Source organism: Mixophyes fleayi, chromosome 5 (genome assembly GCF_038048845.1).
Source record: "Mixophyes fleayi isolate aMixFle1 chromosome 5, aMixFle1.hap1, whole genome shotgun sequence".
NCBI lineage: Eukaryota > Metazoa > Chordata > Amphibia > Anura > Limnodynastidae > Mixophyes > Mixophyes fleayi.
Genome location: NC_134406.1, coordinates 272879861 through 272894229, shown reverse-complemented (window position 1 = coordinate 272894229; position 14369 = coordinate 272879861).

The window sequence follows — 14369 nt, the reverse complement described above, 5'->3', positions numbered from 1 at the left end:
CAGTGGAGGAGATGGCTCCTTCAGTCCCAATTTCTATATTCTGTTGGGAGATTATCCAATACTTTGTTATCCTCCACTGCAGCTGATCAAATAGGAGTCGCATGGGATCTGATTCACCTTCAGCAGTCTAATGTGTCTGTTAGGTTGGGTTGTTGTACTGAGGCCTCCGGGTCTGATAGAGCATTAGGTCATTGTAATAATTTTAGTATATTATAGCTACCAATTGACGTGGAATCCATGGAGAAGTACATGTGCCGTAATCTCAGAATGTGGATCCGAAATGTGTAAAATCACAGGCTTTAACATATGGCTAGGTGTGGCCATCTAAGTGTGCAAATTGGAATTAGGGGGGGAATTAATGAGATTACAGAAGGAATATAGCAGTGGAGGAGATGGCTCCTTCAGTCCCAATTTCTATATTCTGTTGGGAGATTATCCAATACTTTGTTATCCTCCACTGCAGCTGATCAAATAGGAGTCGCATGGGATCTGATTCACCTTCAGCAGTCTTTGTGTCTGTTAGGTTGGGTTGTTGTCCTGAGGCCTCCGGGTCTGATAGAGCATTAGGTCATTGTAATAATTTTAGGATATTATAGCTACCAATTGACGTGGAATCCATGGAGAAGTACATGTGCCGTAATCTCAGAATGTGGATCCGAATTGTGTAAAATCACAGGCTTTAGCATATAGCTGGGTGTGACCATCTAAGTGTGCAATTTGGATTGTCTTTTGTTCACCTTTCAAAGCCTCACTGCGAGGATTCAACACTAGCTCGTGTGAGTGTCGTGAATCCTCAAACTCTCTCTGCTGGATGGGTGGTCTTTCTGCCTTATAGGGGGATATTCAAGAAGAAATCTCTTACAAAGCGACGTTTCCTGAGATGGGTTGGGTACGCGTCACCGATGCTGATAAATCCGACGCTGAAAACACCTACAAAAGAAAAGCGATTTGAGAAGAAAACGACGAGAATATACACAGACTTACCTGATCAGCGACTCTCCAGATATCCGATCCCAGCAGAACACTGACAGGAGCTTCCTCTGAATGCACAGATGTCCAGCTGTAGTGTCTGATGTCAGTGCGCCCTCAATTAATTTTTGAGGGCGCACTGATGTCAGACACTACAGCCGGACACCTGTGCATTCGGAAGAAGCTCCTGTCAGTGTTCTGCTAGGATCGGATATCTGGAGAGTTGCTGATCAGGTAAGTCTGTGTACATTCTTGTTGTTTTCTTCTCAAATTGTATTTCTTTTGTAGGTGTCTTCAGCGTCGGATTTATCAGCATTGGCCAAGAGACTACCACCGCCTGAGATGGCAAGCAGAGGGCAATGAAATTTTATGGTCAGATTTGGGACCTTTTGCTGATCACTGCCTGCTGAATTTTGATGGCTTCAGGACCCCGTTTTAATCGTCGATGCCAATAGATTAAAAACAGCCTGCGGGAACACAACGTCAAGGATGACCTGCCTCCCGGATGTCCTCAGGGATCATGTTTTATGATCATAAAACCCGTCCTCATGACACATGTCTACAATAGTTTTCACAATTTTCCTTATTAGAGCATTTGGATGGCATGAAAAAGCTTTGCCTCTGTGTACAGAGTCTTCCACTGCGTTGTTAATAAATTGTGACACAGAACTTTCCAACACATCTGTGCAGACATTTAAAGTTGCAAGTGACAGGTTAACTGTTGATAATGTTTCAAAGTTGTTCTTAATGATTCTAACTGCCATTCTTGCAACTTTCTGGACATATCTCTGTGTAGCTTTGTAAATATCTTCGTTACATTCAGGATTGTTGACTAGAATATCGGACGTTTCACCCTTGTAGAGGTATGTGCATTTTAACGAATTGATAATCTCGGGCATCATGTGATTGGCAATCTCAATATTGCTGAGTTGCAGGTAAGTTGGTGTACAACTTTCGCCATTAATCTTTTTGTACAGTTGGTCTTGGGCCATTTCAATGAATTTGTTTGCTCCCTCTCTACAATGATATCCTATATCATTGGGTGACATATCCACAATATCTGTCACATCTCTAGAAATAACAGGAGATTTCCATGTGTCTCTTAGGAAAAGATCTAGGATTTTACTGTAGGCAAAGTTTCCTAATGTTGTATACATTGATTTCATGAACGTAGACTCATTTGATGGCGCTGCTGAATGCAAAATATCAAACAGATTGTTAATTATCTCATTGAAAACAAGATTTAGTTCAGTGTCAGTGAATAAAGAGGTGTCTGTTTTTTTGTTAAAATTAAGAAAGAGGTCGCGCAGTAACTCTTGATGACATTTGCTAACCCGATCAGGAAGACTAACTCGGAGGGTTAAACTCAGATCAATAAATATCTGTCTAAAAAATTGAAGCATTACATTTGCTGCTGTACATCTAATTTCAGATCTGGTGGGATCCTGGACATTTTGAAAAACTTGTTTCAAAATCTTCTCATTTAATGTTGTTTCAATTTCCTGTTTGTCATACTTCTGATCATAAATTCCACTTATGGTAGCTGTGTTGGTGACAATCTGACGCACAGGTTTCGATGTTACTATTCCCTTATTCGGCTTAGGTAAAGACGATGTAATAGTAGTAGAAGATTTTTCCAGTTGGTTCTGGATGGCTCCTAAGATGGTGCAGCAAAGGCTTTTGGAATGAGCAGATAAATTAGACTGCGGTTCAGAAATCTCCAGTCTTTTGTCTTGTCCTTGTGAAGTTTGATGGCGCTTGTTCTGCTGTGCAGAGGACCTTGGGAAATAAACGTCTTCTACTCTATTTTTGTCTCTTGGCTGCAAAACCTTAAGGGTTAGAGTTGCAAACCCCATTATTGTTCCATGAACACTTGTGTGGATAGACCGACTTAGTTCTGTAAAAAAGGGTGTTTTAGTGCTTCTTGGTCTGATCTTATCTAACATCGTTCTGGAGCTTTTGTATTGAAGCAAAGTTTTATCGATTTTTTTAGCATACTGTTTTGCAGCACACAGATGGTTAAGAAACTCCTCTACAATCGATTTGCAAATGAAATGGAATTCTGATTGTAAAAAACTCAGAATCTCTGGGCAGCATGGAGAAGTAGCCTCAAAGCATGTTCTTTTCGATTTTTCAGAGGTTCCATTAGGAGACCTTAGCCCTACTGATTTCAGTATAAGTGAAAATACTGTAGATAGTATAGAGTAGACATTGTCCAGTAGCTGAGGTCTCATTTTTGGAAAATAACTCTGGATGTTACTATCATCAAGTGTATGATGTAATGTGCAATCTGGGTATAAACACTCACACAGAAGTGAGGATTCCGTCTTTGACTGTTCCCAGAGGAAGCTGTTTCTTCTTCGGTGGTCACTGCAGATATTGTCAAAAAGAGACCTGATAAGTTCTCGAGTAATAAATATATCTTCAATCATTAGTGAATAAGGCAAGACGCTTTCACTATAAAAATTTTGGAAGTTAAAAAAATTTCTCCCAACTGTAATTAATAGTTTGGTCACAAGGATTTTAGTGTGTACCCATACTTTGGAGAGCAGCCCTGGGAAGGAGTCTACTAGATCAACATCTACACTTTCTCTATCTCTCAGATATGCTTTTGACTTTAGAAGCATGAAGCCTTCCATTTTTGCTGAGATTGTATGGGTCATTTCATCAAAAATGCCATGTACGTTAGACACACATATTTTGGGCTGAGATGTCAATAGATTGTCATATTTAATATCAGCCTTTAATGTACTTTGTGCAGGTTCAGCTTGCATGCTGCCAATGATGTTTGAAAGGCAGTCTTCTACGTTTCTGTAGGAGGAGGCCACATATAGGAACTTTAAAACATACTCGACGAGATGGTGGGAAAATGAGCTCATGTCCGATGGTGAGACGACAATTCCAGCTTCTGTAACACACAGCTGGTCCTGGATGGGGAACCGTATTTCTGAAATGATGTTACTTATTGTTTCAGCACATACGTAGTTGATGTTTTCCAGGAGTTGAACAAACTCATTTTGATGATATAATGAGCCATTGACTTTTAATGTGTTTATGACAAGACAGTTGGGGCCAAATAAGTGTAAGCCTTCTATTGCTGCTGGGACCAAGTTTAGCTGTTTTATAAAACGTCCGGTCTGTCTGTAGCCTTCAAGGTTGATAACAGTTGGTGAACTTGTCTCTGATAAACATGGCTTCCCTTCCGTTTTTCCTCCTCTATGCTTTGCTCCATAGACTGTCCTATCCTGTGCAGGTGGTAATTCAAGAGGTTTCCTGAACATATTCTCCAAAAATATTTTGAGGAGGAACTTTTGCTCAGATGACATGACTGTTCCCTTCTCCGTCTCCTCTCTTATTGCCAGATCCAAATATCTGTCGACAAGGCCCAGGAGCATTAATGCAAACTCCTGGTTGGCAGAATACACGTTCAGCTCCTGTTTATACACATTGGAGACCAGTATTTGTATTTCTCTCCGAAGGAACATTTCTATGTTTTTACTATTATTTAATGGATTTTTCATATGACTAAGTTGCCCATTGTCACGTCTGTTACGACAAACGAATGACTTTACTGCAGAAAAAGCCCTTAGAAGTAATGTTTTTGCAGATGACAAACCATTTTTGATGGACGATTTTAAAGATAGAAATGCATTTATAATTGAAGATCTTATTGCAGCAAATGCTGTCCTTCTTTGCATCCCTGTAAAAATCTTCTGTGTTGAGCTGGCGAATTCCACCAATTGAGGAAGCACAATTTCCATTATCTCGTCTCTACTCTCTAACACAGTTTCCATGGCAACTGGTTGTTTTACTTGGAACAATGTTTGTCCATTAGTTGTATGAATAAAAAAATTTGATCGGATTCCAAACACCGAACTTTCAAACATTGAGTCTCCGTATAGGCGACAATATTTATGCTCCGCCATTTCTTGCCATGTTGACAGGACATTTTTGACAATTGTGCGGGCTGTCGGTGTGACATCAATTTTCCATGGACGTTCTATTGTCAGATCCCAAATATTTTTGTTTTCAGTAGTTTTTGATATGTTACTAAGAATTGTTTCTAATACATCTGCACAATGAGCAATTAAAGTGTCACTGAGCTCCTGAAAAACATCTTGGAAACTCACCACATAGTTCTGACAAACCGGCAAAGTGGCTAATTGTAAAACTTCAGGTATAGACGAGGTCTGTGAAGAGCAAAATAATTAGTGTCACTACGGCCGGAGCAACCTCAGGTCACGCGGCTGTTCTGATAATTCATTTCACAATTACTGGAGACCTATCAATATATACACAGCAAGACACATAGCAAACCAGTTATTGAGAATAGAATGTGATCTCTTAGCTGACTTCTGTTGGGTAGAAGATGGTGGAAGTGTCTTTGGTTATCAGCGACCTCTGTATTTATATATGATGTCATACAGCAATGCATGGTGTAAGGAAGATCAGATGCTACGAGCTTCTATAGGGGTCATTCCACATCAAATCAGCACAATTTTAGAAAACAATCTACCTTACATTCTCTCATTTAATTTCAATTTAGTGTAATAAAGTTTGCCATTGGTGTAAAGAAAACCCCCAAATCTTAGGCTGACATCATCCTCCAGAGACAGGCAGACAGCCAATCAGCTTGTTTTCTGTGCAACCCGGGTTGAAAAACCCGGGTTGCACCATTTATAGTGCAGGCAACCTGGGTCCGACCCGGGAATTACCCCTCGATAAATCCCGGGTTGAAGACCCGGGTTTTTAGACCCGGGATTTTTGACTTGTACCATTCATACTGCACCAAGACCCGGGTCGTTTGAGCTCGCCCCGGCAAAAACCCGGGATTTTGGTGCAGTATGAATGGGGTATAACACAGCATATAAAGCAGAATTTCTGTATATATAATAATATAGCTCAGGATAACACATAAACAGGTGGATGCGCAGGAAAAAGTGAAGCCCCAGAAAGAGAAGCCTGTGGATATACTAATCAGGAGACGCATAACCTTCTCTGTATCCAGAATGTATTATATACTTGGAGTTGTACTAGTGAAACCATATCTGATAACACTTATGACTTGCACCTCTAACTTTGTACATTAAGGAGAGTAAAACATAAAAAAATGAGTAACTTTGCATCTGGGAAAAACCATGTTGCATTGGAGGGGGAGGTAAATTTAAATTGCGGGGTCAGATTTATAGTTGGGGTAGGACATGTCCTAGATTAACTTTTAATTTCAGTGTAAAAATAAAACTATCATGCATTTGTGTGCTGCATGAAAAAACAGCCAGTATTTTCCTTATGTGCAAAATAATTAACTAATTTGCACCCCTTGTATTGCAACATGGTTTTGTCCCTGAGCACATTTACTCCTTTTTTGCCTTACTTTTCTCAATGACTCAGGCCTGTAGCGTTCATGACCAATAACATCATTTACTTGAGCTTTTAAAGCAAATTTTTTGTTAAAAAATTGCAGCTTTAAAGGTATATAACTTCAAAACCAGTGCACATATCAGCCTAAGATTTAGGGGGTTTTCTTTACACCCATGTCAGCATTTATAATACAAAATTGAATTACAATATGAAACGGTCAGTTTGAAACCATGTGTTGATTTGATGTGGAATGACCCATAAACTACTTTAGTGATTGTGAGCTCACATGGTTGCTAGTAAATCTTTACAGTAATACAAAGCCATGTTTCCATTTTCTATCAGTTATTTTCATCTAAGGATGTGTTTATGAAGGAAAGATTACCTCATCTTCATCGTCCATATTTATTCCTTTTTCAATAAGTAATTACGGCAATTTCTATTAAAACAAACACAGGAAACAGCAGAAAGTATCATATTAACAACTTGTTTCGGAAAAAATGTCTAAAACAAAGATTTATTATAAAAGCACATTGTGGTGCATCTCTGTTACTTGAGTTAACAGAGAAACTTCCCTTTACAAGGCAGCACCGCTTTAAATTTTAGCTGTCAACTCGCCGATTTCCGGCGACTTGTACAAATCGGAGTATGATACATTTACCCCCATGACTTCAGAAAGCAGCATGAAGGCTTTTGGATAGAGGTTCATGGAGGAGCAAAACACAAGTTTTTGCCCACCTAACAGAAATCATGTGGGGTCAAATACCCCCTCTTCCCCCCATTTCCTACACCCCTGCCGGTGTCCTATAGTTCAGTGGCAGTTTTTTCGTTGATTTGTAATGTGGCGTATAAGGTGCTGTAGTCTATTCAGCGCTGTATATTTATAATTATTTATAAATACTGTAGAATTGAGGTGTAGAAATAAATTACAGTTCCCTCCCCCAGCAGCTGTCAGTCAATCAGAATAAAGACAATATAGCACCAGAGCGTGGTGATTGGGTACTTACATTTACAATGCGACGCACTCACCAATAATAAATTTAAGCCATTTCTTAGCACTCACTGTCTCGCTGCTTAATCAGGAGAGTGCACTGCAGAATGGTCACTACACCTCAGCTACAGCCCAGTGGGACAAAGACTCTGATGACATCATAATGCCATGAGATGACATCACAGAACTCTACTGCATCCCTCCCACATCTCCATAGCTACCAATAGAGAAACTTAGCTGCTGGTCAGGTGTATGTGAGTTTGTTATGGCTGGCGCTGTCTAGGGAGAGCTTGGTGAACTACAACTACCATCATGCCATGTCCATTCAACATAGGTATCTCATTTTACTAGCTCATTTATAATAAACATTACATTATAAAGCCCAGAGAAAAAGGACAGCTAGTGAGAATTGCGCTCAGTATACAGACTAAGAGGAATTTTACTGAACAATTGGTCAGTACAGAAAAATAGGGACATTGCTGGGGAAAAATCTTTAAAACCTGGGAGCGTCCCTGAAAAGTAGGGACCATTGGCTACTATGCAAATCCAGACCTGGGAACATTGTGCGCATGTGAAGAGCAGCTATAGATGAAATAAAGTCCATACACTCAGGGTTTGTAATGTGGGGTATAAGGTGCTGTGTTCTATTCATCATTACTGTAGGATGGAGGTGTAGAAATAAATTACAGTTCCCTCCCCCAGCAGCTGTCAGTCAATCAGAATAAAGACAATATAGCACCAGAGCGAGGTGATTGGGTACTTACATTTACAATGCGACGCACTCACCAATAATAAATTTAAGCTATTTCTTAGCACTCACTGTCTCGCTGCTTAATCAGGAGAGTGCACTGCAGAATGGTCACTACACCTCAGCTACAGCCCAGTGGGACAAAGACTCTGATGACATCATAATGCCATGAGATGACATCACAGAATTCTACTGCATCCCTCCCACATATCCATAGCTACCAGTAGAGAAACTTAGCTGCTGGTCAGGTGTATGTGAGCTTTTCATGGCTGGCGCTGTCTAGGGAGAGCTTGGTGAACTACAACTACCATCATGCCATGTCCATTCAACATAGGTATCTCATTTTACTAGCTCATTTATAATAAACATTACATTATAAAGCCCAGAGAAAAAGGACAGATAGTGAGAATTGCGCTCAGTATACAGACTAAGAGGAATTTTACTGAACAATTGGTCAGTACTGAAAAATAGGGACATTGCTGGGGAAAAATCTTTAAAACCTGGGAGCGTCCCTGAAAAGTAGGGACCATTGGCTACTATGCAAATCCAGACCTGGGAACATTGTGCGCATGTGAAGAGCAGCTATAGATGAAATAAAGTCCATACACTCAGGGTTTGTAATGTGGGGTATAAGGTGCTGTGTTCTATTCATCATTACTGTAGGATGGAGGTGTAGAAATAAATCGCAGTTCCCTCCCCCCAGCAGCTGTCAGCCAATCAGAATAAAGAGAAAATAGCACTAGAGCGTGGTGATTGGGTACTTACATTTACAATGCGACTGTCTCACCAATGAGAAATTTAATTTCTTAGCACTCACTGTCTCACTGCTTAATCAGGAGTGTGCACTGCGGACTGGTCACTACACCCTCAGCTAGAGTGGGACAAAGACTCTGATGACATCATAATGCCATGAGATGACATCAAAGAATTATACTGCAAGAGGCAGTAAATCATTAAAATGATGGTTAAGAGAGCTCAATATATAAAATGAAACAACATTCAGATTTTGCTGTAACCTCTTTTGCTCAGCAACACAACACAACTCAATTTGGCAACCTGACTAAGCAGCTGCTGGTGTTAATGTATAAAGAGACAAAAAAAACATCACAATAGTATAGTGTAAAAGGACCATTTTGCTCATTAGTGTAATAACACAGGGCCTGATTTATTAAGGAAAGTTAAGCAAAAAAATTGAGTATGTTTTCTGGACAAAACCATGTTGCAATTCAAAGGGTGCAAATTAATTTTTTATTTTGCACATAAGGAAAATACTGTCTGTTTTTTCACATAGCACACAAATACTTAATAGCTTATTTGTACACTGACATTTAAAGTTGATCTAGGACATGCCCTATGTCAAATATAAATCTACCATCACATTTTACATTTACCTCCCCCTCCGATGTAACATGGTTTTGCCTTACTTGTTTACTTTTGCTTAACTTTCTTCAATGAATCTGTCCCATAATGTTTTATTTTCAAGGGTATCTTGAATAAATGCCCTACATTAAACTGGTTAGAGGTGATATCAACCAGTCACAACAAGAAAAAGAAGAGAAGAGAAAGCTGGATTTGAATTTGGTGCACAATACAGCCCTTATTTGAACATATTATTATGTGTTTATAATGTAAACCAAGGACAATGGTTTATTAAATATGACTTTTATTTATTATGAATAAAATATTTATAAATTGAAAGCAGCAAAATGCTGTGTGAGACTCTCAATCTATACATTACATAAAGTATAAAGGGATTGAGAAACTAGAACATTTTAATTACATTGTATATGTCTTAATCAGTTAAATAATAAAAGTTGTGCTTTAATAAACCATTTTCTTTGGTTTACATGTTAAACATGTAATAATATATTCAAATAAGGACTATATTGTGCACCAAACTTGTATCCAGCCTTCGTTTCTCTTCTTTTTCTTGTTGATGTTACTGTATATAGACAAATGGTTGCCGGGGTCACTGAGCTTCAAAGTTTACAACAAACTGATTTACACTTTTAGATACATTTTAAAAATGTTTCATTTTATTGTAATAAATGTGTTATCAGTTTTTCAAATTCATGATTGTTCCCCTTTTAAATTATTGTGACATTATTTTACATAAAACAAATATCGGACTATGCAGAACAAGTGATGTATGATTGGGAGACATCTAACAGGAAGGTTCAGGCATCAGTAAATATATTAAATACAAGCACATTGTGTAAACTTACATAGAGTCATCCCAATCTCAAGCTGTCAGTGTAATAGTTACTATTGAAAGGGAAATTGGAACAAAAGTCAAAACATAATGTTAAAAATAATGTATCTATGTTTGTTTATTTGTGCTGTTGTTTGTTATGTAGGGTCGCAGTCTCGGTACACATATAATGACTCTGGACACGTACCAGCATTGGTGCTTCCTGTGGCATCGCTCATGACTATGTGAATACGGCTGTGGGCATTCCTGGCAGGCTGGCACCGTGGTCACGCAGGGTTGTCTATCCACCACGGGTTACCTACAGCATGCGGTGATGTGGTGACCACTGACATCCATATAGTGCAAAGAAATCCCATCCTCCATAACTCCAAAAACATACTAGCAGGTTAATTGGCTGCTATCAAATTGAGAAACACAAAACAAAGCAATGTCACCTGGTGCTAAAACAGTATCTTCACACCTTATATGAAATCGCCAACCGCAGCTGTATAAGGGGTGGTGTCAAATCCCCTTACTAGAGAAAATTACTAAACAAAAAACATACAGCGCTGAGAGGGAATTCTATATGGTGTATATCAATTGATTGGTTGAATGTCAATTGATAACTAAGTGATGACTTAAGTCATCAATTCAACCAATCAATTAATATACACCATATAGAATTCCCTCTCAGACCTGTATGTTTTTTATTTAGCTATCAAATTAACCCTAGTCTCTCTCTCTCTCTGTTTGTCTGTCTGTCTGTCTGTCTGTCTGTGTGTATGTTAGAGAATTTTAGACTGTAAGTTCCAATGGGGCAGGGACTGATGTGAGTGAGTTCTCTGTACAGCGCTGCAGAATTAGTGGCGCTATATAAATAAATGATGATGATGATGATAACCACATAGCATCATTGTGTTGTTTTTCTTCCATCATTCAGTGATATATCATTATGTACTGTATTAGTAAATTCCCATTGTAAGGACTGTATTGTCTATGGCTAGAAGTGGGACAATGGCAGTCTGTGTCATATGTGCAAAATTTCATGACCGAATGCAGAGTGAGGACTGTATATCGCAAAACAGTTTAAAAAAATTGCTCATCAGTAGAAAAGACCTGTTTATTTACATATTATAAACGACTGCAGAATTAACTGCTGAACTGTGAGTGAGATAATTGAAAGCAACAACTTGCACAGTTCACCAGCCTCCAGCAGATTCTAATATCTGCAAATTTACCAAAAATATGAATGGATAACATTCCACAGAAAGCGACAATTATATGCGCCAACGTAGTGCTCAGCGCTGCATATTGATGGGCTCATAATACAAGTAGATAACATATAATACCATGATACAGGAGGTAACGATGACTCTGCCCACACAAGATTACAATCTATGAGGTGGGAAAAACACATTATACATAAGTTATAACAATTGTAGCTGTTGGTGGAGATACATGTTCATGGATACAGCCACTGTGCTAATTCTTGGCTTCAGACAGTTGCTGGATACAGGTAATGTGCTAGTTCCTGGCTCTGGGTGATTGGTAAGAGCAGCAGCTCCTGGTAGTTGGTAATTACAGGTACAGATCTAGTTCCTGGCTCTGGGTGATTGGTAAGAGCAGCAGTTCCTGGTAGTTGGTAATTACAGGTACAGATCTAGTTCCTGGCTCTGGGTAGTTGGAAAGAGCAGCAGTTCCTGGTAGTTGGTAATTACAGGTACAGATCTAGTTCCTGGCTCTGGGTAGTTGGAAAGAGCAGCAGTTCCTGGTAGTTGGTAATTACAGGTACAGATCGAGTTCCTGGCTCTGGGCAGTTGGTAAGAGCAGCAGTTCCTGGTAGTTGGTAATTACAGGTACAGATCTAGTTCCTGGCTCTGGGTAGTTGGTAAGAGCAGCAGTTCCTGGTAGTTGGTAATTACGGGTACAGATCTAGTTCCTGGCTCTGGGTGGTTGGTAACAACAGGTGCCACATTAGTCCCAGGGTGGACAGACAAAGAGACGAAGGGGAGAGAGGGAGAATAGGGGGACAGGGGCGGGGAAGGGGAAAGAAGGAGGAGAGGCAGCAGAAAAGGTAGGGAGTTAAGTGGGAGACTGAAAGGCTTTAAGAAAGAGGTGGGTTTTTAAAGCCTGTTTAAAACTGGACAGATTAGGGGAAGTTCTGATGGAGGGAGGGAGCTTGTTCCAGTGGAGGGGGGCAGCGCGGGCGAAGTCTTGGATACGCGCATGGGAGGAGGTAATAAGGGGGAAGAGAGGTGACGATCAGAGGCAGAACGGAGAGGGCGGGATGGAGTGTGAATAGAGAGGAGGGTGGAGATGTAGGGCGCAGTGGAGTTGGCGAGGGCCTTGTATGTGAGAGTGAGGAGTTTAAAGAGGATTCTGAAGGAGAATGGGAGCCAGTGAAGGGCTAGATAGAGGGGGGAGACAGAAGAGGTGCGGCGAGAAAGGAAAATAAGTCTAGCAGCAGCGTTAAGGACAGATCGAAGGGGAGCAAGATGAGAGTGGGGGAGGCCAGTGAGGAGGAGGTTGCAGTAGTCTAGGCGGGAGATGATCAGAGAGTGGATGAGACATTTGGTGGCATCTTGGGAGAGGAAGGGCCGAATGCGAGCGATGTTACGCAGCTGGAAGCGGCAGGATTTAGCAAGAGAGAGGATGTGGGGGCAAAAGGAGAGAGAGGAGTCGAGGATGACACCAAGGCAGCGAAGTTGGGGGACAGGGGAGATAGAGGAGTTGTCGACAGTGATGGAGAGGTCAGAAGGGGATGAGGTATGAGAGGGAGGAAAAACTATGAGCTCAGTTTTGGCGCGGTTAAGTTTGAGGAATCGGGAGGACACCCAGGAGGAGATGGCAGAGAGGCAGGCGGACACTCTAGAGAGGAGGGAGGGAGAGAGATCAGGAGAGGAGAGGTATAGTTGAGTGTCGTCAGCGTAAAGGTGGTAGTTAAAGCCGAAGGCGCTGATGAGTTGACCCAGGGAAGAGGTGTATAGAGAGAAGAGTAATGGTCCGAGAACAGAGCCCTGAGGGACCCCGACAGGAAGGGTGGACGGGGGGGAGAGAGACCCAGAGGTGGTGACAGAGAAGGATCGGTCAGCAAGGTAAGAGGTGAACCAGGATGGCAAACAACATAAATAAAATAACACTGGACATGCAATGTAGCTTAGAAATTTTACAAGAGTTTAGCACCAGAATAGATATTTTCACAAAGGTGTAAATTTCCAACGAGTTTTGCAGAGTGTGTGTACGGCCATTCCATCCCGGTATTTTCTAAATTCACATTTTGCAGTAAGTATAGTCTATGAATAGAGCTGGGACAATGGTGGTCAGTTAATTCTTCTGTGTGGTGGGATTTATTAAAGTCATTTCATTGTTTTACAATAATTATTGTCTATGCGATTTGTGTGGTTCCAAAGCACAAGCAATTTATTTAGCAAACGCAAAAGTACAACAGTTCAATAAATAAGTACAGCCGATACATACGCTGCGCCGTGATGCGCTCTGCTGGATCCAGCTGGATAGTCCTTCAGTCCTGAAAACTGTGGTCAGAGTGACTGACTAGTTGATTCCAGGGAGCAATATATATACTATATAATATACTGGTGTTACAGTAAATACAATACAGATGACTTGGCAAGTTTTCATAGGTTCAAGCTTCAGGAAGGTCTAGTATAATGCAGTCCATAGGTCAGTTTAAACAACCCCCTCCAAGGGTGGGGGTCAGCTTTCCAAGGGTGGGGGTCAGCACTCCAGAAGATGATTAATAATATTCCTGCCAAGAACTAGTTTAAACTGGTTTATTTACATTACACAGACAATTTCATTCTAATAATTTATTCCCTATCATCCATAACTAGCATACGCAAGGAGCGATCCTTTCGGCGAATGAACCTGACGTCTGCGAATAAATAGGGGATTAGAATGATACCAGTCATGATATGTTTTCTGTGACCTGAACCTTAGATCTCACTAATGTGTACATATAACCTTATAATATTTAACTATAAACCAAATAACATGTGCTCATAAACTACTATGGATTGAAACTAATATAAGTATGAACTATATACAAGTGAATGTGTAAGTGCGAGTGTATGCGTGCGTTATTTATCGTGCAA